This window comes from Petromyzon marinus, chromosome 39 (assembly GCF_048934315.1).
Source record: "Petromyzon marinus isolate PM22_M1 ecotype Great Lakes invasive population chromosome 39, UKy_Petmar_22M1.pri1.0, whole genome shotgun sequence".
NCBI lineage: Eukaryota > Metazoa > Chordata > Hyperoartia > Petromyzontiformes > Petromyzontidae > Petromyzon > Petromyzon marinus.
The window spans coordinates 2,961,698-2,984,039 of NC_133705.1; the positions used below are offsets into that span (position 1 = coordinate 2,961,698).

Below are 22,342 nucleotides of genomic sequence, written 5' to 3' on the forward strand. Positions count from 1 at the left end.
CCTGCGTGTGAAACACCACTTTACCTTTAAAGTCACCTCGAAAACCCACTGCGATCAAATGGGTTTCCCATATGGCTGTGCACATGATGAGCTACACTGCTGCATGTATTAACTCTTTCCTGCTCCGAGATGACTGCAAGTTGCGGGGTGCATCCCGTTCACCGCTTAATCTCGTGTACGTCATCGGAACGTAATAGGAAGTAAATATTAAATAACTTTATCGGTACCGAGGATCCCACAAGGCCGTGCGGGAAGGTGTGTAGCACAGTTTGGTACCAGCTATAATAGAGTGCTGTCCTGTCGCTACGGTGCTCTGCGGCGAGTACAATGTCTTTAAAAACAACGGCGCTATGCCTCTCTAAATAAAATTACCGCTGAACCGCTTGCGGGTTCCGAGATTCGGTGGTGAACGAGACCCATCCTGAAATGAGCAGTCGTCTCGGAACAGGAAAGGGTTAAGGGCGAGAGTGAAACAGCTTACGAACTTGAAGCCGAGACCAGAGCTCGCGGGTTTCCCGTTCACCGTAGTCCTTCTCTATCATGTCCAGCTGAAGCTGCAGTCGCTGCCGTGAGAAGAACGTCACCCGGTCCTCCTGCCACTCATTCAGCTGGTGGCCTAAATATAGTTTTATTACGGACATTTAAAAACATAAGCAAATAATACCTACTTCATTTGGCCAATCCTTGACCTAAAACAGTGATATTCACTCATTTTCGGATGGGGGCCACTTTCACGAATAAGACATTATCAGTGAAAGAGCCATCTCACATTTGAAACCATTGGGGGGTTTGACAGCATGATGGGGTGCTTTCACTTGTGTGTATTGTCGGGGACTGCACGTCAGGGGTCGCAGTAAAAAGGACACCAGGGACTGCCACCGGCCCGCGGGCCTTGCAATGAAGAACACAGTCACCCAGAAACGTTGAATTTTATGTACAAATGGCTGGGTAATTCTTAAGACATAATTCGACACTCATGTTATGTACCGATTATCATGCTGTAGTCTTTGAACATCTCATTTTAGCCACCAATTGATATCCTCATAAAAAAATTACAACAGCATTGATCCTAACGATAGGTTCTGCGCTTGATTCCCGCAACTCCGCTTAGCACGGTTGGCTATGTACGGTGGAAAGGAAGTTCAACATACATTCATACAAGTCTGTCAAACCCGGCTGAGTGTAATTGGTAATTAGCGAAAACATAACTGATTATGTGAACACTGGTTATGCAAGATCGATCTCTTAGGGAACTTGAGTGACATGTGGTGATGTCAGTTGTAACTCTGTGCCCTGTTATCAATGGTACAACTGTGTGCAATAGAAGAAAATATATGCATTTTTTAATCAAATATATTGTTTTATAAATTTGTGTACTTATGCAAGATAAAATGTAAGTCAATCTAGTTCTTCTTAAAATGTAACCTTAAACCAATGTTACCATCATCAGTGGTTAATAGACTATTACACAAAGGACTCTCATATTTCTTCGATGTAATACTAATTAGACTGACATCTGAACAACAGCTGATTTCACCGCTCCATGATAAAACTAATTTAATCAAGTAAACATTATTGCCGTTCCTATAAAACTTTGGTCACCCAGGCTGTCCTTCAACAAAAGGGTATATTAAATCTATAATATAGTTTTTTTCTGGGTTAGATCGCATAAAAATAAATGAGCCGTTAAACCTACCACCACCTAACAGCCAATTAGTAAGGTTGTCACGTAAACGGAACATGCCAATCCGCTACTAGTACAGCAAACCGAAGTGTTGGAAAGAAAATCCACAACATTTACAATCTGAGCATGACGTTTCGCCAGTAATTACAACTATCATCATTAGGTGGACAGCCAAATTCGTAGAGAAATCCTCTTGTTTCATTCCTTGGAGGGATAGATGTGATGACGTCACTTGTGAGCCCTTCACGAATTGGAATGTTCTGTTTATGTGACAAACCTTACGAATTGGCTGTGTCGGTGGTGGCGGGTTTAACGACAAATTTATATTTCAACGATCTAACCCAAAAAAAACGATATTATGGATGATATTGGCCGCGAAAGCCTACGTGTTAAACGGGTATATTAAAATTTAAATGGGCTACAACCAGTTTCATGACTTTAAAGCGGAGATCACATGTGGGATGTAACCACAGCATATAGCCGTATGAAACCCACATACTCTACATCCTCCTGCCCAGGGTCCATACCTGTTGGGAGAAATTCAAGACTGAAATTTGTATCAAAATCTGTAAAGCACATGAGAACCTTAATTTAGCAGTCTCAAACTGACTGGGACCCCTGTCGTGACGGAGCAGCTGAACATTGCACAAAATCATCAACGCATATACAGATATATACCAAGGGTGACCAACTTTCCTGACCCTACCAGCAGCATACCATAATCTTCAGATGGCCGTGGGAGCCACAAGAGATAAAGATTAGCCATACAGAAGTTGACTCGTGTCGACTGGCTGTGGAATTTTGAGTTTAGAAATCTGAGTGCCCTGTGTTGTATATGCCCCCCTTTCCATCTTAATATTAACAAGTATTTTTTCAATACATATAGATACATATTTCTATTGTTTCTTTTAATTTTAATAATGAATAAAAACACCAAACCAGGCCTCAGCATGGCATGTGGAGGTCATATTTACCTTGACCCACTAACACGATTTTGACGTTCAGAGCCCTCCCAGGGTCAGAGGGAGCAGATAGAGAGCAGAGCGCAGCGGATTGCAAAGGGGCTGACGTAAACACAAAGCCAGGGTCACTGGGAGGTTGCGTTAGCCTAGATCTAGTTAAGTCAAAAAAGCTAATTGGTTCTGCATTACTATTAAAGTAACTTAAAGTCGGAATTTAACGACAGGGTTGGCTAAAGTTATTGATCTTCACACCCACTTCAATTGAACCCTGCCACAAGCTACGTCAATGTAACCATCACCCGTCTATTAATTTAATATGAAATGTATTTACATATTTTAATAATTTCTATACGACTTGACCCGAAGCCTAACAATAAGGTTTTCCTAAATCAACATGAATGCTCAAATCCACCCATACACAAATAATAAGCAGGGTTAAAGTAAGAGTAGAGAGGAAAAGAAATGCAAGCGCACAGCAAAACTGCCACGTAAGCAAAGGGTGATGTTAAACCCAGGGTCGGAGAGAAAGGGAAATCCCGGCCGTCTTTGTATCCCTGCAGCGCGGGGTAGGAGTGTGTATACGCTTGGGGAAACACGAGTCAAACACCACAACGGGAAGCTGACCCAGACCTTGGATTAATACAGAATCATAACTGTGGAACTCTGATGAAATGAAATGTTAACTTAAAACTTTTTAACCATTTCTTTGTGCGTCGGTGAAAGTCGGAGGGAATATCGCCCCTCCCTCCAGGTTGTGCATCCAGACAGAGAGGCGCCTTCGAGACAATTTATAACATTTGATTGTTTTACTTGTGGGTTTTATGGTAGGAGTATGACAACGGAATATACCGTGGGTGATGCACAAGGACACACACTGACACACGTACGGACACACACGGACACATATACATACGGACAAATCCTGACACAGCAAAAATCGAAAGAAACCCCGCCTTATGGGCAGGATCCGAGTGAAGGGATTTTTGGGCATAAAAAGAGGGTCCTGAGCATTGAAACTCGGAAGAGTTCGACTGGGGGGGGGGGGGTCGGCTCACCAGAGTTCGACCGGGGGGTCGACTCTCGGGAGACAGTTCGACTCGGAGGAGTTCAACTCGAGGGAGTTCGACCAGGGGGGGTCGACTCACCAGAGTTCGACCAGTGGGTCGACTCTCGGGAGACAGTTCGACTCGGAGGAGCAACTCGGGGAGTTCGACCAGGGGGGTCGGAACTCGGGGAGTTCGACTCGGAGGAGGTCGGAACGCGGGGAGTTCGACCAGTGGGCCGGCTCAGGAGCAGTTCCAATCGGGAACGAGAGCAACAGGTCACCAGCCGGCGAGCTGCAGAGCAGGGGGCGGCGAGCAGAAGCCAAAGTGGCCCCGTCGCTACCCACTGACGTTGGCAAGACTCGCAGGGTAGTGAGGCGTCACCTAGTGTGATTTCCAAGAGCTGAAAGACAGAGTATTGCTGAAAGATTATTCTACATTGAGTCCAGCTGCAGAGCGACCGACGCACCAAGCAAGAGCTTCTGCAAACCAGAGCAAGAGCACGTGCGACTTGAGTCATCCAGCAGTGGAGAAAAACCTGCTTTCAGCAAACCAGCAACGAGCACGTTCGAGTTCTCCACCCAGAGAGAGTGAGCGTGCCAATGCAGCTCATCCAACAGCGGAGAGAAACTGCTGTCAGCGAACCAGCACGAGCGTGATCGCGCAGCTCATCCAGCAGTGGAGAGAGGTGTCCACTGAGCAGAACTGAGAGCGATCAAGCAACTCTCCCCCGTGGACAGAGGCTGGCTGCTGCGTGGAGGAGGGCGGCGATACGTATGATGCACTCCCACACACCTCACCGCTCTAAAGGGAGCGAGGCTACTTCTCCTACAAGCGATGCCAACTTCAGCGTATGGCAACGCAAAGAATTAATTCCAAACACTGACTATTCAAAACAATTCATATCACTCAAACATACACAGGTCCTTAACCAGAAGCGAACACTCAAGTCCGTGAACCATCTGGCTGTGGAAGCATCGTTCGTGTGATAACAGTCCGTCATTTATAAGTATATTCATAATTTCCCTCTTTAATATTTTGTTTTGGACTGTACTTCTAATCGCATAAGTTACCAACCGATCCATCAATACGAATTAACCCTTGGCACCTTCGCCACGGAGCTACGCTCCCGGGGAGGAATCGTGCTAAACCGATTTTCTGATCATACAATCTTGTTCACGAATTAATTAATTAATCTCCCGTGAGATAACACGTTCCGCCGCATACCCTCGCACTAAGCCATTTCGGTAATCTTATAGTCTGTCCGGTGGATCTGTTGTTACATTTATGCCTTTGGAAATAATAACTGTTTGATTGTCGTTTTATATGAATACCGTTGCATGTTAATCAATCGCCTGTGATAATGTGCTGACCATTTTAAGCATAATGATCGTTTATATTATAATGTATAAGCTTTTGTGTAGCATAGCATTTGCATGTCCTGACTCTCTCTCACTAACAGCAATCGCTTTATGCGGGATCCATGTGTTATCAAAGTGAAATCGTACAGTCGTTGATGATACTGTCTTGATACCGTGTGGATACCGTGTTGAAGTTCCGAGATTGAGAGTCACATACATATTATAGTTAAGGTTTAATTAGAAATACATTGATTAATACAGAAGTGGTCGTGTGATTCTTTCCTGAAATTTTTGCATAAAATCTGTATCCTGCGACGAGATATGTACTCGGGAACCTAAACTATAAACACACCAATCCACACTCATTAAACTAAAGCGAACGATATGAACATGGGAACCTAAAATATAAACACACCAATCCACACTCATTAAACGTTAATTAAAGCGAATGATATGAACTTGGGACCTAAATATGAACACTCGGGGAGTGTTAAAGCGAGAATCATTGTATTATGCTGATCAATAATACGAAGTTAGACAACGAGGCCGAATTGACACTAGCGTAACTGCACAGGATTGCGTTATCCTGATTGATAACCCCACCTCGTCATCGAGGCGGGGCCTGATTATCATAAAGGCTATCATTAACACAACCACACCCACTCGTATAAATTAATACGATTACCTCTCTAATTAGCATAGTTACACGCATAATTACACGAATTAGCATAATTTCGGATTAATTATGAAAATTTCGAATTTCATTAAATTTTAATTATTTTTCATCAATTTTCACACACCCACATATACAACACTGCTCGACACAATTTATGATTATTTCTTTCATTTCTATAATATTGTAAATGTTACAATAGTTTTTTCATAAGATGACATTTAAAAAAGTATTATTTTACATTTTCACCACAAAGTAGGCTCAAATATTCATAATATTGTGGTAATTGGATGGTCTGCTATCTAACTGAGACAATTAGATTCGTTACTTGGTATATCGCTTCATATATTGCTGTTTAATCTTGCTTTGAATCTTGATTTCCTGTTTCTAACATTGTTTAGACCGAAACCGTGTAACCATTCAAAACGTTGATAACGAGCCTGTTAAGTCATCTAGATTACGAATACAATGTACACAATCAGAATTTTCACATCACTGGGACAATTGTGCCCGAAATTAAATTTAAACATTAGGAAGGGGTCTGCTCTTCAGGTCAGATCCTGGCTGATGACGTAGTTGTCTCCAGTCTGTGATGTCACAGCCATGTGGGTGGTACCTTTGACATCATGATGACTATGTCATCATGCACCACGTGTCATTGATATAGGAAGAGCTGTGTTTATTGGTGGCTGTGTTTCTTGTCTCATTTCAAAGAAGCGTGAGATAATTTAGCCTCGTGGTTATTAAAGCCTGCACTACTGTTGATCAAACTAAAATTCATCTCAGCAGTTGTAAGCCTGCATATCATTAGCTTTAACTGGTGAGACTGAAAGGGGTGGTTTCAGGATTGTTGCGTATTAATGGGGTTTTTTATTGAGGCTTTCAAGGGTGTGGGAGTCTCACTCACTACATGAGCATGAGGGGTTTGGGGGTTTAGCTCAGCTTATGGAACGTGTTGTAACAAATAGTTTTAAACATCAAATTTTAGCATATGTTTTCAGAAACTCAAACTGCAATGTCGTGGATATTGTGTTTTTTGGATTATTGACGGTAGAATTAATATTACTGTGGATATTTCTTACATTGTCGTTTTATGCGACTGATTATTGGTGTAAAATTTCGTTTTAAATAGAAGCGGTAAGCTAACAAGGTGAACGTTAATCATTAAAGTATTCCCAACTGTTTATTTTTTATGTGTTGCAGTGTATGAAGTCTGCTTGACACGATTTAAGATTATTTCTGTCATTTTTATAATATTGTGTATGTTACCATAGTTTTTTCATAAGATGACATATATAAAAGTATTATTTTACATTTTCACCAGAAATTATCCTCAAATATTCATAATATTGTGGTAATTGGATGGTCTGTCATCTAATTGAGACAATTAGATTCGTTACGTGGTATATAGCTTCATATATTGATGTTTAATCTTGCTTTGAATATTGATTTCCTCTTTCTAACATTGTTTAGACTTTAACCGTGTAACCATTCAAAACGTTGATAACGAGCCTGTTTAAGTCATCTAGATTACGAATAAAATGTACTCAATCATAACTTTCTTATCACTGGGACAATTGTGCCCGAAATAAAATGAGTTACATTACATTTAACATTAGGAAGGGGTCTGCTCTTCAGGTCAGATCCTGGCTGATGACGTAGTTGTCTCCAGTCTGTGATGTCACAGTCATGTGGGTGGTACCTTTGACATCATGATGTCTATGTCATCACGCACCACGTTTCATTCATATTGGAAGAGCTGTGTTTATTGGTGGCTGTGTTTCTTGTCTGAGCCTAAAGAAGCGTGAGATCATTTAGCCTCCTGTTAAATTAACGCCCCCACTACTGTTGATGAAACTAAAATTCATCTCAGCAGTTGTCAGCCTGCACATCATTAGCTTGAACTGGTGAGACTGAAAGGGGTGGTTTCAGGATTGTTTGCGTATTAATGGGTTTTTTTTATTGAGGCTTTCAAGGGTGTGGGGGTCTCACTCACTACGTGAGCATGAGGGGTTTGGGGGTTTAGCTCAGCCTATGGTAACGTGTTGTAACAAGTACTTTCAAACATCAAATTTTAGCATGTGTTTTCAGAAACTCAAACTGCAATGTCGTGGATATTGTGTTTTTTGGATTAATGACGGTAGAATTAATATTAATGTTGATATTTCTTACATTGTTGTTTTATGCGACTGATAATTGTTGTAAAATTTCGTTGTAAATAGAAACGGTAAACTAACAAGGTGAACGTTAATCATTAAAGTATTTCCAACTGTTTATTTTTTACGTGTTGCAGTGTATGAAGTCTGCTTGACACAATTTAAGGTTATTTCTTTCATTTCTATAATATTGTGTACGTTACCATAGTTTTTTCATAAGATGACATATATAAAAGTATTATTTTACATTTTCACCACAAATTAGGCTCACATATTCATAATATTGTGGTAATTGGATGGTCTGTCATCTAATTGAGACAATTAGATTCGTTACGTGGTATATAGCTTCATATATTGGTGTTTAATCTTGCTTTTAATCTTGATTTGCTGTTTCTAACATTGTTTAGACCGTAACCGTCTAACCATCCAAAACGTTGATAACGAGCCTGTTTAAGTCATCTAGATTACGAAGAAAATGTACACAATCTTAACTTTCTTATCACTGGGACAATTGTGCCCGAAATAAAATGAGTTACATTACATTTAACATTAGGAAGGGGTCTGCCCTTCAGGTCAGATCCTGGCTGATGACGTAGTTGTCTACAGTCTGTGATGTCACAGTCATGTGGGTGGTACCTTTGACATCATGATGTCTATGTCATCACGCACCACGTTTCATTCATATTGGAAGAGCTGTGTTTATTGGTGGCTGTGTTTCTTGTCTGAGCCTAAAGAAGCGTGAGATCATTTAGCCTCCTGTTAAATTTACGCTTCCACTACTGTTGATGAAACTAAAATTCATCTCAGCAGTTGTCAGCCTGCACATCATTAGCTTTAACTGGTGAGCCTGAAAGGAGTGGTTTAAGGATTGTTTGCGTATTAATGGGGTTTATTATTGAGGCTTTCAAGGGTGTGGGGGTCTCACTCACTACGTGAGCATGAGGGGTTTGGGGGTTTAGCTCAGCCTATGGTAACGTGTTGTAACAAATACTTTCAAACATCAAATTTTAGCATATGTTTTCAGAAAATCAAACTGCAATGTCGTGGATATTGTGATTTTTGGATTCTTGACGGTAGAATTAATATTAATGTGGATATTTCTTACATTGTCGTTTCATGCGACTGATTATTGATGTATAATTTCGTTTCAAATAGAAACGGTAAGCTAACAAGGTGAACGTTAATCATTAAACTATTCCCAACTGGTTTTTTTGTATGTGTTGCAGTGTATGAAGTCTGCCTGACACAATTTCAGATTATTTCTTTCATTTCTATAATATTGTAAATGTTTCAATAGATTTTTTCATAAGATGACATATATAAAAGTATTATTTTACATTTTCACCACAAATTAGGCTCAAATATTTATAATATTGTGGTAATTGGATGGTCTGTCATCTAATTGAGACAATTAGATCCGTTACGTGGTATATAGCTTCATATATTGCTGTTTAATCTTGCTTTGAATCTTGATTTCCTGTTTCTAACATTGCTTAGACCGTAACCGTGTAACCATTCAAAACGTTTATAACGAGCCTGTTTAAGTCATCTAGATTACGAATACAATGTACACAATCAGAATTTTCTTATCACTGGGACAATTGTGCCCGAAATTAAATTTAAACATTAGGAAGGGGTCTGCTCTTCAGGTCAGATCCTGGCTGATGACGTAGTTGTCTCCAGTCTGTGATGTCACAGCCATGTGGGTGGTACCTTTGACATCATGATGACTATGTCATCATGCACCACGTGTCATTCATATTGGAAGAGTTGTGTTTATTGGTGGCTGTGTTTCTTGTCTCATTTAAAAGAAGCATGAGATAATTTAGCCTCGTGGTTATTAAAGCCTCCACTACTGTTGATTAAACTAAAATTCATCTCAACAGTTGTAAGCCTGCACATCATTAGCTTGAACTGGTGAGACTGAAAGGGGTGGTTTCAGGATTGTTTGCGTATTAATGGGGTTTTTTATTGAGGCTTTCAAGGGTGTGGGGGTCTCACTCACTACATGGACATGAGGGGTTTGGGGGTTTAGCTCAGCTTATGGAACGTGTTGTAACAAATAGTTTTAAACATCAAATTTTAGCATATGTTTTCAGAAACTCAAACTGCAATGTCGTGGATATTGTGTTTTTTGGATTATTGACGGTAGAATTAATATTAATGTGGATATTTCTTACATTGTCGTTTTATGCGACTGATTATTGATGTAAAATTTCGTTTTAAATAGAAGCGGTAAGCTAACAAGGTGAACGTTAATCATTAAAGTATTCCCAACTGTTTATTTTTTTATGTGTTGCAGTGTATGAAGTCTGCTTGACACAATTTAAGGTTATTTCTTTCATTTCTATAATATTGTGTACGTTACCATAGTTTTTTCATAAGATGACATATATAAAAGTATTATTTTACATTTTCACTACAAATTAGGCTCAAATATTCATAATATTGTGGTATTTGGATGGTCTGTCATCTAATTGAGACAATTAGATTCGTTACGTGGTATATAGCTTCATATATTGCTGTTTAATCTTGCTTTGAATCTTGATTTCCTGTTTCTAACATTGTTTAGACCGTAACCGTGTAACCATTCAAAACGTTGAAAACGAGCCTGTTTAAGTCATCTAGATTACGAAGAAAATGTACACAATCGTAACTTTCTTATCACTGGGACAATTGTGCCCGAATAAAATGAGTTACATTACATTTAACATTAGGAAGGAGTCTGCTCTTCAGGTCAGATCCTGGCTGATGACGTAGTTGTCTCCAGTCTGTGATGTTACAGCCATGTGGGTGGTAACTTTGACATCATGATGACTATGTCATCATGCACCACGTGTCATTCATATTGGAAGAGCTGTGTTTATTGGTGTCTGTGTTTCTTGTCTGAGCCTAAAGAAGCGTGAGATCATTTAGCCTCCTGTTAAATTAACGCCTCCACTACTGTTGATGAAACTAAAATTCATCTCAGCATTTGTAGGCCTGCACATCATTAGCTTTAACTGGTGAGCCTGAAAGGAGTGGTTTAAGGATTGTTTGCATGTTAATGGGGTTTATTATTGAGGCTTCAAGGGTGTGGGGGTCTCACTCACTACGTGAGCGTGAAGGGTTTGGGGGTTTAGCTCAGCTTATGGAACGTGTTGTAACAAATACTTTCAAACTTCAAATTTTAGCATGTGTTTTCAGAAAATCAAACTGCAATGTCGTGGATATTGTGATTTTTGGATTCTTGACAGTAGAATTAATATTAACGTGCATATTTCTTACATTGTCGTTTCATGCGACTGATTATTGATGTAAAATTTTGTTTCAAATAGAAACGGCATGCAATAAAGGTGAACGTTAATCATTAAACAATTCCCAACTGTTATTTTATGTGTTTCAGTATTTGACGTCTGCTCGACACAATGTATGATTATTTCTTTCATTTCTATAATATTGTAAATGTTACAATAGTTTTTTCATAAGATGACATTTAAAAAAGTAAAATCTTACATTTTCACCAAAAAGTAGGCTCAAATATTCATAATATTGTGGTAATTGGATGGTCTGCCATCTAACTGAGACAATTAGATTCGTTATGTGGTATATCGCTTCATATATTGCTGTTTAATCTTGATTTAAATCTTGATTTGCTGTTTCTAACATTGATTAGACCGTAACCGTGTAACCATTCAAAACGTTGATAACGAGCCTGTTTAAGTCATCTAGATTACGAAGAAAATGTACACAATCTTAACTTTCTTATCACTGGGACAATTGTGCCCGAAATAAAATGAGTTACATTACATTTAACATTAGGAAGGGGTCTGCCCTTCAGGTCAGATCCTGGCTGATGACGTAGTTGTCTACAGTCTGTGATGTCACAGTCATGTGGGTGGTACCTTTGACATCATGATGTCTATGTCATCACGCACCACGTTTCATTCATATTGGAAGAGCTGTGTTTATTGGTGGCTGTGTTTCTTGTCTGAGCCTAAAGAAGCGTGAGATCATTTAGCCTCCTGTTAAATTTACGCTTCCACTACTGTTGATGAAACTAAAATTCATCTCAGCAGTTGTCAGCCTGCACATCATTAGCTTTAACTGGTGAGCCTGAAAGGAGTGGTTTAAGGATTGTTTGCGTATTAATGGGGTTTATTATTGAGGCTTTCAAGGGTGTGGGGGTCTCACTCACTACGTGAGCATGAGGGGTTTGGGGGTTTAGCTCAGCCTATGGTAACGTGTTGTAACAAATACTTTCAAACATCAAATTTTAGCATATGTTTTCAGAAAATCAAACTGCAATGTCGTGGATATTGTGATTTTTGGATTCTTGACGGTAGAATTAATATTAATGTGGATATTTCTTACATTGTCGTTTCATGCGACTGATTATTGATGTATAATTTCGTTTCAAATAGAAACGGTAAGCTAACAAGGTGAACGTTAATCATTAAACTATTCCCAACTGTTTTTTTTGTATGTGTTGCAGTGTATGAAGTCTGCCTGACACAATTTCAGATTATTTCTTTCATTTCTATAATATTGTAAATGTTTCAATAGATTTTTTCATAAGATGACATATATAAAAGTATTATTTTACATTTTCACCAAAAATTAGGCTCAAATATTTATAATATTGTGGTAATTGGATGGTCTGTCATCTAATTGAGACAATTAGATCCGTTACGTGGTATATAGCTTCATATATTGCTGTTTAATCTTGCTTTGAATCTTGATTTCCTGTTTCTAACATTGCTTAGACCGTAACCGTGTAACCATTCAAAACGTTTATAACGAGCCTGTTTAAGTCATCTAGATTACGAATACAATGTACACAATCAGAATTTTCTTATCACTGGGACAATTGTGCCCGAAATTAAATTTAAACATTAGGAAGGGGTCTGCTCTTCAGGTCAGATCCTGGCTGATGACGTAGTTGTCTCCAGTCTGTGATGTCACAGCCATGTGGGTGGTACCTTTGACATCATGATGACTATGTCATCATGCACCACGTGTCATTCATATTGGAAGAGTTGTGTTTATTGGTGGCTGTGTTTCTTGTCTCATTTAAAAGAAGCGTGAGATAATTTAGCCTCGTGGTTATTAAAGCCTCCACTACTGTTGATTAAACTAAAATTCATCTCAACAGTTGTAAGCCTGCACATCATTAGCTTGAACTGGTGAGACTGAAAGGGGTGGTTTCAGGATTGTTTGCGTATTAATGGGGTTTTTTATTGAGGCTTTCAAGGGTGTGGGGGTCTCACTCACTACATGGACATGAGGGGTTTGGGGGTTTAGCTCAGCTTATGGAACGTGTTGTAACAAATAGTTTTAAACATCAAATTTTAGCATATGTTTTCAGAAACTCAAACTGCAATGTCGTGGATATTGTGTTTTTTGGATTATTGACGGTAGAATTAATATTAATCTGGATATTTCTTACATTGTCGTTTTATGCGACTGATTATTGATGTAAAATTTCGTTTTAAATAGAAGCGGTAAGCTAACAAGGTGAACGTTAATCATTAAAGTATTCCCAACTGTTTATTTTTTTATGTGTTGCAGTGTATGAAGTCTGCTTGACACAATTTAAGGTTATTTCTTTCATTTCTATAATATTGTGTACGTTACCATAGTTTTTTCATAAGATGACATATATAAAAGTATTATTTTACATTTTCACTACAAATTAGGCTCAAATATTCATAATATTGTGGTATTTGGATGGTCTGTCATCTAATTGAGACAATTAGATTCGTTACGTGGTATATAGCTTCATATATTGCTGTTTAATCTTGCTTTGAATCTTGATTTCCTGTTTCTAACATTGTTTAGACCGTAACCGTGTAACCATTCAAAACGTTGATAACGAGCCTGTTTAAGTCATCTAGATTACGAAGAAAATGTACACAATCGTAACTTTCTTATCACTGGGACAATTGTGCCCGAATAAAATGAGTTACATTACATTTAACATTAGGAAGGAGTCTGCTCTTCAGGTCAGATCCTGGCTGATGACGTAGTTGTCTCCAGTCTGTGATGTTACAGCCATGTGGGTGGTAACTTTGACATCATGATGATTATGTCATCATGCACCACGTGTCATTCATATTGGAAGAGCTGTGTTTATTGGTGTCTGTGTTTCTTGTCTGAGCCTAAAGAAGCGTGAGATCATTTAGCCTCCTGTTAAATTAACGCCTCCACTACTGTTGATGAAACTAAAATTCATCTCAGCATTTGTAGGCCTGCACATCATTAGCTTTAACTGGTGAGCCTGAAAGGAGTGGTTTAAGGATTGTTTGCATGTTAATGGGGTTTATTATTGAGGCTTCAAGGGTGTGGGGGTCTCACTCACTACGTGAGCGTGAAGGGTTTGGGGGTTTAGCTCAGCTTATGGAACGTGTTGTAACAAATACTTTCAAACTTCAAATTTTAGCATGTGTTTTCAGAAAATCAAACTGCAATGTCGTGGATATTGTGATTTTTGGATTCTTGACAGTAGAATTAATATTAACGTGCATATTTCTTACATTGTCGTTTCATGCGACTGATTATTGATGTAAAATTTTGTTTCAAATAGAAACGGCATGCAATAAAGGTGAACGTTAATCATTAAACAATTCCCAACTGTTATTTTATGTGTTTCAGTATTTGACGTCTGCTCGACACAATGTATGATTATTTCTTTCATTTCTATAATATTGTAAATGTTACAATAGTTTTTTCATAAGATGACATTTAAAAAAGTAAAATCTTACATTTTCACCAAAAAGTAGGCTCAAATATTCATAATATTGTGGTAATTGGATGGTCTGCCATCTAACTGAGACAATTAGATTCGTTATGTGGTATATCGCTTCATATATTGCTGTTTAATCTTGATTTAAATCTTGATTTGCTGTTTCTAACATTGATTAGACCGTAACCGTGTAACCATTCAAAACGTTGATAACGAGCCTGTTTAAGTCATCTAGATTACGAAGAAAATGTACACAATCTTAACTTTCTTATCACTGGGACAATTGTGCCCGAAATAAAATGAGTTACATTACATTTAACATTAGGAAGGGGTCTGCCCTTCAGGTCAGATCCTGGCTGATGACGTAGTTGTCTACAGTCTGTGATGTCACAGTCATGTGGGTGGTACCTTTGACATCATGATGTCTATGTCATCACGCACCACGTTTCATTCATATTGGAAGAGCTGTGTTTATTGGTGGCTGTGTTTCTTGTCTGAGCCTAAAGAAGCGTGAGATCATTTAGCCTCCTGTTAAATTTACGCTTCCACTACTGTTGATGAAACTAAAATTCATCTCAGCAGTTGTCAGCCTGCACATCATTAGCTTTAACTGGTGAGCCTGAAAGGAGTGGTTTAAGGATTGTTTGCGTATTAATGGGGTTTATTATTGAGGCTTTCAAGGGTGTGGGGGTCTCACTCACTACGTGAGCATGAGGGGTTTGGGGGTTTAGCTCAGCCTATGGTAACGTGTTGTAACAAATACTTTCAAACATCAAATTTTAGCATATGTTTTCAGAAAATCAAACTGCAATGTCGTGGATATTGTGATTTTTGGATTCTTGACGGTAGAATTAATATTAATGTGGATATTTCTTACATTGTCGTTTCATGCGACTGATTATTGATGTATAATTTCGTTTCAAATAGAAACGGTAAGCTAACAAGGTGAACGTTAATCATTAAACTATTCCCAACTGTTTTTTTTGTATGTGTTGCAGTGTATGAAGTCTGCCTGACACAATTTCAGATTATTTCTTTCATTTCTATAATATTGTAAATGTTTCAATAGATTTTTTCATAAGATGACATATATAAAAGTATTATTTTACATTTTCACCACAAATTAGGCTCAAATATTTATAATATTGTGGTAATTGGATGGTCTGTCATCTAATTGAGACAATTAGATCCGTTACGTGGTATATAGCTTCATATATTGCTGTTTAATCTTGCTTTGAATCTTGATTTCCTGTTTCTAACATTGCTTAGACCGTAACCGTGTAACCATTCAAAACGTTTATAACGAGCCTGTTTAAGTCATCTAGATTACGAATACAATGTACACAATCAGAATTTTCTTATCACTGGGACAATTGTGCCCGAAATTAAATTTAAACATTAGGAAGGGGTCTGCTCTTCAGGTCAGATCCTGGCTGATGACGTAGTTGTCTCCAGTCTGTGATGTCACAGCCATGTGGGTGGTACCTTTGACATCATGATGACTATGTCATCATGCACCACGTGTCATTCATATTGGAAGAGTTGTGTTTATTGGTGGCTGTGTTTCTTGTCTCATTTAAAAGAAGCGTGAGATAATTTAGCCTCGTGGTTATTAAAGCCTCCACTACTGTTGATTAAACTAAAATTCATCTCAACAGTTGTAAGCCTGCACATCATTAGCTTGAACTGGTGAGACTGAAAGGGGTGGTTTCAGGATTGTTTGCGTATTAATGGGGTTTTTTATTGAGGCTTTCAAGGGTGTGGGGGTCTCACTCACTACATGGACATGAGGGGTTTGGGGGTTTAGCTCAGCTTATGGAACGTGTTGTAACAAATAGTTTTAAACATCAAATTTTAGCATATGTTTTCAGAAACTCAAACTGCAATGTCGTGGATATTGTGTTTTTTGGATTATTGACGGTAGAATTAATATTAATGTGGATATTTCTTACATTGTCGTTTTATGCGACTGATTATTGATGTAAAATTTCGTTTTAAATAGAAGCGGTAAGCTAACAAGGTGAACGTTAATCATTAAAGTATTCCCAACTGTTTATTTTTTTATGTGTTGCAGTGTATGAAGTCTGCTTGACACAATTTAAGGTTATTTCTTTCATTTCTATAATATTGTGTACGTTACCATAGTTTTTTCATAAGATGACATATATAAAAGTATTATTTTACATTTTCACTACAAATTAGGCTCAAATATTCATAATATTGTGGTATTTGGATGGTCTGTCATCTAATTGAGACAATTAGATTCGTTACGTGGTATATAGCTTCATATATTGCTGTTTAATCTTGCTTTGAATCTTGATTTCCTGTTTCTAACATTGTTTAGACCGTAACCGTGTAACCATTCAAAACGTTGATAACGAGCCTGTTTAAGTCATCTAGATTACGAAGAAAATGTACACAATCGTAACTTTCTTATCACTGGGACAATTGTGCCCGAATAAAATGAGTTACATTACATTTAACATTAGGAAGGAGTCTGCTCTTCAGGTCAGATCCTGGCTGATGACGTAGTTGTCTCCAGTCTGTGATGTTACAGCCATGTGGGTGGTAACTTTGACATCATGATGACTATGTCATCATGCACCACGTGTCATTCATATTGGAAGAGCTGTGTTTATTGGTGTCTGTGTTTCTTGTCTGAGCCTAAAGAAGCGTGAGATCATTTAGCCTCCTGTTAAATTAACGCCTCCACTACTGTTGATGAAACTAAAATTCATCTCAGCATTTGTAGGCCTGCACATCATTAGCTTTAACTGGTGAGCCTGAAAGGAGTGGTTTAAGGATTGTTTCCATGTTAATGGGGTTTATTATTGAGGCTTCAAGGGTGTGGGGGTCTCACTCACTACGTGAGCGTGAAGGGTTTGGGGGTTTAGCTCAGCTTATGGAACTTGTTGTAACAAATACTTTCAAACTTCAAATTTTAGCATGTGTTTTCAGAAAATCAAACTGCAATGTCGTGGATATTGTGATTTTTGGATTCTTGACAGTAGAATTAATATTAACGTGCATATTTCTTACATTGTCGTTTCATGCGACTGATTATTGATGTAAAATTTTGTTTCAAATAGAAACGGCATGCAATAAAGGTGAACGTTAATCATTAAACAATTCCCAACTGTTATTTTATGTGTTTCAGTATTTGACGTCTGCTCGACACAATGTATGATTATTTCTTTCATTTCTATAATATTGTAAATGTTACAATAGTTTTTTCATAAGATGACATTTAAAAAAGTAAAATCTTACATTTTCACCAAAAAGTAGGCTCAAATATTCATAATATTGTGGTAATTGGATGGTCTGCCATCTAACTGAGACAATTAGATTCGTTATGTGGTATATCGCTTCATATATTGCTGTTTAATCTTGATTTAAATCTTGATTTGCTGTTTCTAACATTGATTAGACTGTAACCGTGTAACCATTCAAAACGTTGATAACGAGCCTGTTTAAGTCATCTAGATTACGAAGAAAATGTACACAATCATAACTTTCTTATCACTGGGACAATTGTGCCCGAAATAAAATGAGTTACATTACATTTAACATTAGTAGGGGGTCTGCTCTTCAGGTCAGATCCTGGCTGATGACGTAGTTGTCTCCAGTCTGTGATGTCACAGTCATGTGGGTGGTACCTTTGACATCATGATATCTATGTCATCACACACCACGTTTCATTCATATTGGAAGAGCTGTGTTTATTGGTGTCTGTGTTTCTTGTCTGAGCCTAAAGAAGCGTGAGATAATTTAGCCTCGTGGTTATTAAAGCCTCCACTACTGTTGACTAAACTAAAATTCATCTCAGCAGTTGTAAGCCTTCACATCATTAGCTTTAACTGGTGAGCCTGAAAGGGGTGGTTTCAGGATTGTTTGCGTATTAATGGGGTTTATTATTGAGGCTTTAAAGGGTGTGGGGGTCTCACTCACTACATGAGCATGAGCGGTTTGGGGGTTTAGCTCAGCTTATGGAACGTGTCGTAACAAATACTTTTAAACATCAAATTTTAGCATATGTCTTCGGAAACTCAAACTGCAATGTCGTGGATATTGTGTTTTTTGGATTATTGACGGTAGAATTAATATTAATGTGGATATTTCTTACATTGTCGTTTCATGCGACTGATTATTGATGTAAAATTTCGTTTCAAATAGAAACGGCAAGCTAACCAGGTGAACGTTAATCATTAAACGATTCCCAACTGTTTATTTTGTATGTGTTGCAGTGTATGAAGTCTGCTTGACACAATTTAAGATTATTTCTTTCATTTCTATAATATTGAAAATGTTACAATAGTTTTTTCATAAGATGACTTATATATAAAAGTTTTATTTTACATTTTCACCACAAATTAGGCTCAAATATTTATAATATTGTGGTAATTGGATGGTCTTCCATCTAATTGAGACAATTAGATTCGTTACGTGGTAAATAGCTTCATATATTGCTATTTAATCTTGCTTTGAATCTTGATTTCCTGTTTCTAACATTGTTTAGACTGTAACCGTGTAACCATTCAAAACGTTGATAACGAGCCTCTTTAAGTCATCTAGATTACGAAGAAAATGTACACAATCCTAACTTTCTTATCACTGGGACAATTGTGCCCGAAATAAAATGAGTTACATTACATTTAACATTAGGAAGGGGTCTGCCCTTCAGGTCAGATCCTGGCTGATGACGTAATTGTCTCCAGTCTGTGATGTCACAGCCATGTGGGTGGTACCTTTGACATCATGATGACTATGTCATCTTGCACCACCTGTCATTCATATAGGAAGAGCTGTGTTTATTGGTGGCTGTGTTTCTTGTCTCATTTAAAAGAAGCGTGAGATCATTTAGCTTCGTGGTTATTAAAGCCTCCTCTACTGTTGATTAAACTAAAATTCATCTCAGCAGTTGTCAGCCTGCACATCATTAGCTTTAACTGGTGAGCCTGAAAGGAGTGGTTTCAGGATTGTTTGCGTGTTAATGGGGTTTATTATTGAGGCTTTCAAGGGTGTGGGGGTCTCACTCACTACGTGAGCATGAGGGGTTTGGGGGTTTAGCTCAGCCTTTGGTAACGTGTTGTAACAAGTACTTTCAAACATCTAATTTTAGCATATGTTTTCAGAAAATCAAACTGCAATGTCGTGGATATTGTGATTTTTGGATTCTTGACGGTAGAATTAATATTAATGTGGATATTTCTTACATTGTCGTTTCATGCGACTGATTATTGATGTAAAATTTTGTTTCAAATAGAAACGGCATGCAATAAAGGTGAACGTTAATCATTAAACAATTCCCAACTGTTATTTTATGTGTTGCAGTATTTGACGTCTGCTCGACACAATTTATGATTATTTCTTTCATTTCAATAATATTGTAAATGTTACAATAGTTTTTTCATAAGATGACATTTAAAAAAGTATAATTTTACATTTTCACCACAAAGCAGGCTCAAATATTTATAATATTGTGGTATTTGGATGGTCTGCCATCTAACTGAGACAATTAGATTCGTTACTTGGTATATCGCTTCATATATTGCTGTTTAATCTTGATTTGAATCTTGATTTGCTGTTTCTAACATTGTTTAGACCGTAACCGTGTAACCATTCAAAACGTTGATAACGAGCCTGTTTAAGTCATCTAGATTACGAATACAATGTACACAATCGTAATTTTCTTATCACTCGGACAATTGTGCCCGAAATAAAATGAGTTACATTACATTTAACATTAGGAAGGGGCCTGCTTTTTAGGTCAGATCCTGGCTGATGACGTAGTTGTCTCAAATCTGTGATGTCACAATCATGTGGGTGGTACCTTTGACATCATGATGACTATGTCATCATGCACCACCTGTCATTCATATTGGAAGAGCTGTGTTTATTGCTGGCTGTGTTTCTTGTCTCATTTCAAAGAGGCGTGAGATAATTTAGCCTCGTGGTTATTAAAGCCTCCACTAATGTTGATTAAAATAAAATTCATCTCAGCAGTTGTAAGCCTGCACATCATTAGCTTTAACTGGTGAGCCTGAAAGGGGTGGGTTCAGGATTGTTTGCGTATTAATTGGGTTTTTTATTGAGGCTTTCAAGGGTGTGGGGGTCTCACTCACTACATGAGCATGAAGGGTTTGGGGGTTTAGCTCAGCTTATGGAACGTGTTGTAACAAATACTTTTAAACATCAAATTTTAGCATATGTTTTCAGAAACTCAAACTGCAATGTCGTGGATATTGTGTTTTTTGGATTATTGACGGTAGAATTAATATTAATGTGGCTATTTCTTACATTGTCGTTTCATGCGACTGATTATTGATGTAAAATTTCGTTTCAAATAAAAACGGTAAGCTAACAAGGTGAACGTTAATCATTCAACGATTCCCAACTGTTTTTTTTTGTATGTGTTGCAGTGTATGAAGTCTGCCTGATACAATTTCAGATTATTTCTTTCATTTCTATAATATTGTAAATGTTTCAATAGATTTTTTCATAAGATGACATATATAAAAGTATTATTTTACATTTTCACCACAAATTAGGCTCAAATATTTATAATATTGTGGTAATTGGATGGTCTGTCATCTAATTGAGACAATTAGATCCGTTACGTGGTATATAGCTTCATATATTGCTGTTTAATCTTGCTTTGAATCTTGATTTCCTGTTTCTAACATTGTTTAAACCGTAACCGTGTAACCATTCAAAACGTTTGTTGAGGTGTTAACTACGCGCTGTTGCGTAACCCGCGTTGCCACCAGGGCGGTGCAGCATTACCCCTGGGTACAACGGTTGGGGTCAGTCGAGGTGAAACGGATCGTGGCCAGGGTTTGGTGCGAACCAATCAGACGGTTCCACGTGGGAATGTATGATTGGTTCTACCTGGCCACGAAGGGGTATAAGACGGTTGACCCAACGGACCTCGAGGAGTTCTCTCCCTGCACGAAGACAGAAGACTGGGCTGAAGCCTAGCTAGGACCCTGGACCAGCCTTTCAGCCCTTCTAAGGGCTAAGGCTCGGCATACCCAGTGGTCAGGACCCACTGGGCCAGCGGTGGTTCAGATAGCCTCCCCTAGGTCCTAGCCGGAGGACTAGGATAGCGGTAGACGTGTGAGTCCCGCCAAGTCCGGAGGTTGTACCTCCTTAGGTATCAAGGAGGTTAGCGGTAGACGTGTGAGTCCCGCCAGGTCCGGAGGCTGTACCTCCCTAGGGTATCGGGTGAGGGGACCGAATATCCCTCTGTGTGTGTTAAGCGTTGTATAAGGAAATAATACAATAAACAGAGTGTGCCTTCATAAGAAGTCTGCTCGTCCTTACAACACTACAACTGGAGTCAGAAGTGGTTGGAAATGGAAACCAGAAGTTCAGCCCACGCGCGGAGCCAGAACGAAGATAACGCTGTCTCACCTGCATGCACCGCCAGCTCCGCTGAAAACGCTGCCGCGTTGACGGCCGCCCAGCCACCGGTTGAGCAGCCGGTTGCTCCCCCTGCCATGGGGGACGGACTCAGGGCAGCACACGGCCATCTCGCTCAACTCCTACACGCCGCGGCCTCCATTCTCGAAGAGATCAACTTGGAGGTTGCGGGCAGGCCGAGTCAACCGCCGGCAGACGTTCCCGCCATCGGCCAGGGCAGACATTTTGATTTTCCCGCCGGGGAACCACGTGATTCCGCCAGAAGCGGAAGCCAGGGGCATCCTGGGAACGCGGGGGGCCCATCACAACCCGCAACG

The 22,342-nt window shown here is 38.7% G+C and overlaps 1 long non-coding RNA gene across 1 annotated transcript in view; it reads right to left on the reverse strand.

The window, feature by feature from the left end:
• Positions 1 to 438: 438 nt before the first annotated feature.
• LOC142930460 (uncharacterized) overlaps positions 439 to 22,342 on the reverse strand; it is a 205,939-nt gene continuing 184,035 nt past the window's right edge. Inside the window, exon 3 of the long non-coding RNA XR_012946390.1 lies at positions 439 to 608. This is a non-coding gene — a long non-coding RNA (uncharacterized LOC142930460). The remainder of the gene's footprint in view (positions 609 to 22,342) is intronic.